We start from the raw sequence: 9,524 nt of genomic DNA on the forward strand, positions 1-9,524 counted from the left end.
GTACGGGCGCGTGGGACATAGGAAGTAACCTGCCGTCACGAATTCTGGTAGTGGGGTTCTGTCAAAGGTCAAAATTACGTGCTTTGTTTTAATCTCTTTGCTATCTCGTCTTATTGTGACGCGCTGGACTGCTGTGACCCCTTGGTCACGCAGTCCTTCAAGGATGTCGGTTTCGGTTTCGTTGATTAGATCGAGTTCGGAGATGACGCCTTGAGAAGAGTGTAAGGTTCTGTGAGGTGTGATTGTAATTTCTAGATCATCGATGTTAGTTTGTTGAAGGAGCTTATTGGCCTGCTCTTTGTGGCTGACTTCAATCCGCACATCACCAGAAGTAAGTTTTTTCGCCTTGTAGTTTTTCCCAGCAACACTTTCAAAAAACTTTGCAACAAGGAAGACTGATTTTCCACTTACAGGGGGTTTCTCTGTCAAGAGATTGCATAATGAGGAAGCCAGGAAAGATGTCATTGCTTCGGAGGTCAATGTTCAGAAGAGGTTTGGAAGTTACTTCGGTGCGAGCCCTTTTGAGGACCCGACCATAAGCTATAGTATAAAAGCAGGGGACGAGGATACTTTCTTCGCTCGGGTAAACAGACAGGGAGCCCATCTGCCGGAGCTTGACCTGGGCTCCGACGGCCACCGTTTGTGGTTTCTGCCCTTCCCCTTAAAACTCGTAGCCACGGTAGATTACAGAAAGAGTATGGGGGCTCGGGGTCCGCGGTATCGCCAGTACCGTCACCAAGATTACTCAAGGTGCCCCGTGCGGGGTAATGGGCATTCGACCAAACGATGTTCGATGAATTGTTGCACACCCAATTTAAGCATTACAGACTAAGCTGTCAAAAATTGCTTCCTTTGTATGCTGTGCTTGCGTTATAAACGAGTGAGCAATGTAAACACTAGTTGCATACACAACAGTGTGTTTTTTTTCTTTTATTTGAAAACGGGTTTTTTCACTATATGCACCAATCATTTTGCCCAGTCATGCAAAATGAGCCACAATGTCACGGCGAAAACTGGTAGCAAGTACCTAAGCATACAGAGTGGACACAAAAATAAGCCCACTATGCAGCAAGAAAAGCTTAAGCAGTTGGCTACTGATAATGACAACTATGGCTATCATTCTGAGGCACAGTTCGTTTCGTTCACAGTTAAATGCTCATTTCGAGTGACGCAGCAATGTTTCCATATAACGCTTTATGTAAGCTCCCCATTCAATATTTTCAAGAACGCACTTAACAAATCAGACAAGGTTGGTACTCTTTTGACCGCATGCATATACCCGAGCCCAGATTTTTTTGCCATCCCATCGTGCACGTATTGCACGGATACTACATGGAGTAGCTATGCAGTATAGTGGCCCCCAGATTCTGGATCAAAGAAAGTTTTTGCAGAAGTCCTGCAAGGGCTCAGCAACTACACAAAAACACAGCTACTGCAGCTAAGCTGATCTCGGAGCGATTTTGGCAGCTACATTAATGACCAACTAGGTAAGTATTCTTATTTATGCGCTCAAATGAAAATGCAGGTTCCGAAACGTGAGCTATGGAACGGAAGTGTGTGGCTTCATGTTATATCATTCTATTTTTGTCCCCATAAAGTTTTCATCACAAGAACCCTTTTCTCCAAAACTAGAAAATACTTGGCAAGTATGCTGCATTCTTTGCTTCAGGCTTTGAGATGGGCCGATGTGTTTTGCTCATGTTGCCGTCATATGGCAGCAGTGGGAACAGGTGCTGATGGCCACAGCTACTATCCCCTGCCAAACAAACTGAATGTAATTACCTATGCTCCATTTAAACACAAACATATTTTACCACAAACACATTCAAAAAATAGTTCTCGCAGTTTCCTTCTGGCTTTAGGTTCATACAAAACTGAAGGAACGGCCAGGCACATATGATCAGTTTATTTAAAGGAGTTTAGACTTAGAGGCACCATCACCAGTTAAATAGCACCGGGGTGGGTGCCTTAATGGGGCCATGCATACAAAACACAACTGTTTCATTCGAAAGATTCCCTAGTTATAATCATACTGACACCACTTTGAATGTAAACTTCACTCAAATAAGCTTAATATTGAGCAAAAACGGGAATGGCCATGTGACTAACTCGCTCATTTCCCGCCACAGTACCTATGATATCATGTGCCAGGCTGTGCAATTGGCTGAGGCTCGCAAAAGTGAACAAAAGTTAAGCACGGCTTATAATCTTGCAGCACGGGCTATTTGGGCTTAAATGTAATGCATATATTCATTTTATAAAAGAATGGTGGGGTAAAAATGGAAGTTACGAAAACACACGTAAACACTGAAGTACCAGAGCGTGCTGTTGTTGGTACTGCTCACACAAGGCTTGTTATAGCTGCAGAACAGTATGGCGCTTTAGAGTTGTCTGACATGATACAGGCTGATTGGCATAAGCAACATCGTCTTACGTGACCATGTTTGTCGAGTATACCCCATGTTACCCAAATTGAGTACTTTCTACCCTAACAAAACAAAGTCAGGCAAATGTCTGTTACAGTATGGTGGTGCCATGGGGGGGATTGATGCTAAACAAGGCTTTGTAGTCCTCTGAAAATGTACTGCCACATTCGATTTGCTTGAAGACCTGTTTCTGTGACATCATCGCAGACCTCACGAAACCCATGATTTGGCGGGAGAATGAAAATTTTAACATACATTGATTAATTCTTAGTGACTAAAGCATCGTTTGGTGCTGGAGAAGCGCTGGGGGCACTATAAACACCAAATCTTTCGAATAAAACACACTTGTACTTTGTCCCAGACATCAAGCACAGCAGTCACAAGAAATCATGCATAAAAGTCTTAAAAAGTCAAACGAACAAAAAATAATTTTTTTCACACCAGTACTGTAAAACGTGACCGGTATTGGTGTAACATTCGTCTTTCATCACACCAACAGTACAAGTTTATAGCAAGGCAAACGTAATGCAGATGGGCACGTTGTGTGACACAGGCATTTTCCCAAAAGAAGTAGACTTTATATGTAGCAGTGTCTTTTGCGTTTCTCACTGGTTTTGTGAATGAAGGATGGGAAAACAAGCATACGCGCCACTGCTTGGGTACAAGAAACACTTCGCATTGACGTTCTCAAGCCGGAAAATGTAATGACGGGAAGAGAGGTTGTCCACCATCATTACGTAGAGGAAGGTGGACCTGCAGGGGTGCGTGTAGAGATCCCCACAGTGCGGAAAAGTCTCACAACAATGCTCACTTCTCCGTCGCAGCTCAAGATGTTGCCCAAAATGCCTACTTGGTTGGTCTTCAAAAGAATGCAGTTGTTTCCTTCGCTTACGTTCAAGATTCGTCCAATGCAAACAACCTCATTAAACTGCCTGGCGTTTACAAAAGGTGGTGGAACGGGGCCACTTGTATGTTCCCGACTGACAACTCCAGCAGCGTCTTCTGGTTCCATTTCGAGCTGGCCACTTTTTCCTTCAGCCGTTTGTAGATCTGAGCCAAAGGCTTGTACCCTGAGTGGACTTTTCTTTTGAGGCATCCCAAATAGTTTTCAAACGGAAAGCTTGAAAAACCATCAAGTGGCCCAAAGGTTCGCACGTCCTGTGCCAAGTGAATCAGTGTGTGTACGTTATACACATAGACAGTGTTCCCATACAGAGTATTTTCCCCTGCCTGCGCAACAAAGTATGTCAAGAGCTCTTCGGTGTAATTCACCAACTGTGGTGAGCAATCTTTTGAGCACAGGATACGAATAGCGACATGGAGCGTCATGAAGTGCTGATAAGGTGCTTCCTTCAAAATTCCTTTTAGCACTACAGGGCAGACGTAAAGAAGGAATTGCCTTGCTTCGGCTGCCTTCCATCTTTCCCAGTCACTCAAGCCTTGAAGCGTTCTGCTGAAGTCACAGGGGGTCCATTGGCGCACCAGAGTAATTCTGGCATTTATGGCTCCCAAAAGTTCGGCTGAGCACTGCACTGAATACGGACCATGAGCCCAGTATTTTGTAAACTACCTTACAACGCCAAGAAGGACGAGGTGCATGTAATCAATCGGAAATTGTGTCACCATCCCGATTCCAAGCTGACAAAAGGGAGACGTTCCTGTGTGGTGTTCTTCCTGACATTGAGCTGCAAATGAAGCATCAGTTCTAGGAGCAGCTTCTGTCTCCGGGAAAGTCATCGGTCCGGAATAAAAACCTAGCTCTGTACACTTGTCCCACCCGTAGTATGCTATGTGGCCTTTCGAGCTCTTCACAAAAGTTCTTGCTGGGTAATCACACACCACGGCTCGTACGGCGACATGCCACTTCTTCCCAAGGCATGCGATGCCTTCCTTCTGGGCATTACGCAGCTACTGAATGAACTCCTCAACACATTCATCAATGGTAGTGGGCTTTTTCGCAAAGCTGAAAATGCAAACTGCGAATGGGCCACGGTCGTTTGTTTCCGGCACCATTGCCAGTATTGGCCACACCTGATAAATCGTGTTGTTGAAAAGAGGCAACCCAACAAGATGTTTCGTCAGATGAAGAGTTTCTGCATCAGGTATGTGCAGCCCTGACGACAGGCACTTTCCAGTCCAGGCTTCAGTCCAAAATCCACATACTCGCCATGAGACAGCTGCCGAATTGGGCATCCCCTGGGTGTCGCGAGAAGCGTTCTGGCGTCTTTGGGCAGATCCGGTACTTGCTTATGAAGGATTGGAAGCAAATCGTTGAGGGCGGCGTGTGTAATGTTGTGCTTTCCTGCCAAATCGCAAATCTGGCCAGCGAAGCTGCAGCTGTCGCTGTCATCAGAAACATCACTGTCGTTTTGCTCAGAGCTTTCATCCTCAGACGGGAATTCCTCATCGGTGTCGGGTAGATCCTCACTGCATGAAAAGTCACTGTAGTGGTCGCTCAAAACGGGTTCCGGCGATAAGCAGTCGGCATCCGACGGCCCAGGTTGCGGTGAACCTTGGTCATTGTTGCTTGCATGCCTGACGACTGCTCTGTACACTAAGGGGGACGCTTGAATTATATTCAGTTGAGTCTTGGCGTATGCTTTGCGCGCCGCACCTCCCGGCGCCTTTTGTTCCTGATATCAGCAGCTCGCAGCATTCTGATGGTCTACACAATCACTGGCTTCGAGAGATGAAGCGCAGCTGGAGTGCAGAGTTTGACCTACCTAAAGAACATTCCGACAAACCGGTTTGGTTGTATGCTGCTCCTATGTTATCCACTATGAAGAAAAGAATACTCAGGATTACTGCGACAGCGTACCAGTGTGCTTCTCATTATGTACGGATGTGGATGCGCCTTGGTTTGGATTGGATACGGCTGCCTGCCAGCGCCGCTTCCCGTAATGCATCGTCTGCTTCTCTTTCATTTGGCCTGCACTTACTGCACGACCACTACGACGGGGCTATTTTCCCCTCCACTTTCTCGGGTGTTTACATTAAGGTATTTTTGTTTCCTGCGCTTGGGGTTGGTAGCCAGCGTTACTCGGATACTCGGGTTGAAGGGGACCTTCTTTTTAATCCCCGGGCCGTGACTCGAGTGTCTACAACATGTCGAGAGTTGGCGACCAGCGTTGAACTATAGTGAAGTAGAATAGTTGAACCCTCTTAAGTGGAGAGGAAGTGGAGGGTAAGAAAGTGGAGGGGGAAATAGCCCCACCAGTAGCGTTGTTGTCATCGAACCATACGCGTATTCTGTAGGTCGTGGGTTCGGGTACCACCCGGCGGGCATTTTTTTCTCCACTTGCCTTCTGTCTTTCCAAATTCTTTATCTGTTTCAATGACATACCACATTCTCCCCTTTGCTTTCCGAGGTTTTCTTGTCTGCCAACCCTTATTTCTGTCTGAATTCAACGAGCCGCTCATTTCCTGTTCTGATTCGCTACATGTATAGCGAGGGCCTCTGTTCTGGCAGTCTTGGTGCCACAGGAAGCTTAAGAGGGTTCAACACTGGCCGACCACTCTCGACATGTCGTAGACACTGGAGTCATGGCCCGGGGCTAAAAAGAAGATCCCCCTCACCCCGAGAAGTCTGAGTGGCGCTGGCTACGACCTCCAAGCACAGGAAACAAAAATACCTCAACTAAATACACCAGAAAGTGGAGGGGAAAATAGCCCCACCGGTAGCGTATTCTGGAGGTCGTGGGTTCGGATCCCACCCGGCGGGTAATATTTTTCTCCACTTTCTTTCTGTCTTTCTAATTCTTTATCTGTTTCAATGACCTACCACATTCTCCCCTTTGCTTTCCGAGGTTTTCTTGACTTCCGTCCCTTATTTCTGGGATTGATAATCGAAGAGGCCCATCTGTACAAGAAGGTCCGATTATCGAGGCAGATATGAGTTAATATGTGCTGCCAGTCCGCCATTCTTGGCAGTAGCCTCGGGCGAAATAAAAAACGGACGTCCATTAAGTGCTCCAAGCTTGCTGCTTGGGGCGCGAGCGGCTGCCTCCTAGGGCTGCACGCTTTTATTTCCTCTTTTCGGGCAGTTCGCAGTGAGTTCGTACGTTCACACAAAAACACTTTCAAAGGAAAGGGGTAAAAATGTTTACGGCTGACCACGTTGCCAGCACTTGGCAACCAGTGAGGGAGCAATGGCTACCACTGTCAATGGCTTAGCCATTAGTGAATGGAATGCCCTCCCAAAGCGTATTTCCACAATTACTAATCACGAAAAATTCACCGAGGAAATTGTTCAACTGTTTCAGCGTGCGCAATAAAATACAGACTATTCCCGTTTGTTGCCTTGGTCCTACTTTTTATCAGACCTACCCCGTGTATTTAGTTTGACATTTGTCCTGTGAATGGGAGTTGTAATACTTCTGCTTGTTTTTGTATGCGGTTTTACCTGTTTATTGTAATCTTCTGTGCACTTTTTTTCACACCCTTAGTAAATATACTTTCTGCTGGTTAGAGTGCATTGTGCAAATCTCTTGTTCCCTCCTATGTAATGCCCGCAAGGGCCTTTAGGGTAATCAAAATGGAAAAAAAGAAAAAAAGTGAAGAAAAACGGGCACTGATCGACCACAGCAGATTACTCAGGCTAGCGTCACTAAATAAAGGCTTTAGCGTCACTAAATAAAGCGTAGCTTATTTAGCACGTGTGTCACTAAGTAAAGCGTAGTTAGTGATTAAATAAAGTGTAGCTTATTTACTGACGCTAAGTCACATGAGCGTGCGCCTACTACCATGACATTCATGTGAAAGGCACTGGTGACGGGAGGGTGTGAGAGGGGCTGCTGGAATAGAATATTTCGTGCACGGTGTCCTCGAAAGCCAAACATTCTTGTGGGCGCACCTTACTGCAAGTTTAGGTTCACCGCGGCGGCCGCTGGGAGGGCCGGTACTTGAAAAAGGTCCATTATTCTCGGCGGCCGCGAAGAGGCAACAAAGCAGTGCTAGGCGAGGTGGCGCTGGGTATTACTCCAAACTAGAGTTCCTGTATATAGCTCCCGCAGGGAGCTAAGAGTTGCGCGACCACCCGCCATCTTGTTATCCGGATTGATGCGGGGAAGCCACCCGTCGGCCGTGCATGAGCCGCGTCGCTGCGGTTCAGCCGTGCGAAGCTGCAAGCATCGGCGCGAAGCCACAAGCATCGGCGCGAAGCCGCAAGCATCAGCGCTCGTTCTTTCGCACTCAAATCTTCAGACGACTTAATTGGTATTTAAAGCCAGTTTATTACATCAAGACTGGCGCTCAATCTTCATACGACTTAATCCGCATTTAAAGCAATTTTTAACAAATATTGGCGACAGTATTTACCTCATTCATATCAGAACATCTCGTTTCACAGAAAATTCTCCCTACTACGTGAAAGGTTGATGATGATGGTTTACGTTTAATGGCGCAAGGCCGACATGGGCAAAGAGCGCCAAATACAAGGTATTTGATAAGGAGGGAAATCGGATAAAGTCAGTTAAATACTATGAGCACGTCTGGTGTAAAGGGCCAGGGTGAAGAACGTGAGTGGTTAAAAGATAAATACGGTGGCTGGTGTATAGGACCAGGGGTAAAACTATGGGTGATAAGAGATGAGTTGTAAGAAATGAACATCAGATAGGAACCTTAAGGTTCGCTGAAGAGAGAACATGGCTTCATCTCCTAAGAAGTGTGACGGGTGTGGTGGAATATGTCGCGTGTGTAGTTGTGGGAAGTGTTTGTGTCGTGTAATGTCGAGTGCCTTACATTGTATGAGGATGTGGATCACGGATAGGGCCTCTCCGCACCTACTGCACAGAGGTCTTGGAGACCCAGTGAAAAGGTGCGAGTGTGTTGCATGCGTATGGCCTATCCGTAATCTGGCCAAGGCGACTTCAGTGTATCTATTGCGTGTGTCGGTGGTGTATGGTCCCAAGTGTGGTTTTATTACGTGTAACTTGTCTGTCTGTTCACTCCAGTGTGTTTGCCATGTTTTGCGAAGTTGTTGTCTAATGTGTGGTTTCACGTCAGTGTAGGGTAATGTGGTTATGTCTACTGCATTCGAGAGTGTAGCAGCAGCAGCCATTCGGTCCGCTGCTTCGTTCCCGGCTATACCACTGTGGCCAGGGACCCAGCAAAGAACCAGTTGAAATTTGCGTACATACACCGACATAATACCCTTGACTATTAGATTTACCACGTGATTTTTTGAAGACGTTGATGACGACAACGCCCGCACGACACTGAGGGAGTCTGTATATATAATGGATTGTGGGATGTGACTTTGAAGGATATGATTAACAACAAGAAGTACACCATTGGCCTCTGCCGTAAAGATACTGGTATTACTGTTAAGACTTCTAGTGACATTAAGGCCGGGCCCATGCGCCGCGCAGGACACAGAGGTGGCAGTTTTAGAGGCGTCCGTATAAAATTCAGAAAATTGATACTTCTGCTGCAAATACAAGAAGTGCTGCAGAATTGCACATGTGGGAGCTCGGTTTTTATCTACATGTGTGAAGGATGTGTCGCATGATACAGGGAGGAGATGCCATGGTGCTATAAAATCTGTTTGAGAACTTTGTATGGTGTCTAAAAAGGAGACAGAAAGCTCTGACGCTTCCTCTCTAACTCTGTAAGAGAAGGGCGCAGAGAACGATGGTCGGTTTAGGAGTAGTGCAGTCTGAGACGTATCATAAAAAGCCGATTTAAAAGGATGGTGTGGCATAGATGAAATTTTAAAAGCAAAAAGAAGATCTGTGTATGCTCGCTGACGTTGTAGGTTCCACTTATTACACTCCACATAGAGGCTTTCGACCGGGCTAGTCCGGAAGGCGCCACATGCCAACCGGAGCCCCAGATGAAGCACTGGGTCCAGCATTTTGAGGGATGTCTTACTTGCTGACTCATAAACAACGCTTCCATAGTCTAATCGTGAACCTATCAGGCTGGTAAAAACACGTAAAAGAAGTTGTTTGTCAGCCCCATATGAAGAGTGGGAGAGAACCTTGAGTATATTCATGGCCTTTAAGCATTTATGTTTAAGTTGTTTTATGTGTTGAATGAACGAGAGCTTTTCGTCAAGGACTACACCTAAAAACTTGTGTTCATTTCTGACTGGAATTG

General features: G+C 46.2%; 1 pseudogene; it reads right to left on the reverse strand.

Annotated features, from left to right (window-relative positions):
- Positions 1-3,031: 3,031 nt before the first annotated feature.
- Positions 3,032-7,342, reverse strand: LOC144167963 (uncharacterized; annotated as a pseudogene).
- Between the last annotated feature and the right edge of the window lie 2,182 nt (positions 7,343-9,524).

This window comes from Haemaphysalis longicornis, unplaced genomic scaffold, assembly GCF_048455015.1.
Source record: "Haemaphysalis longicornis isolate Haplotype H1 unplaced genomic scaffold, Haemaphysalis longicornis Haplotype H1 scaffold_2, whole genome shotgun sequence".
NCBI classification, from domain to species: Eukaryota; Metazoa; Arthropoda; class Arachnida; order Ixodida; family Ixodidae; genus Haemaphysalis; species Haemaphysalis longicornis.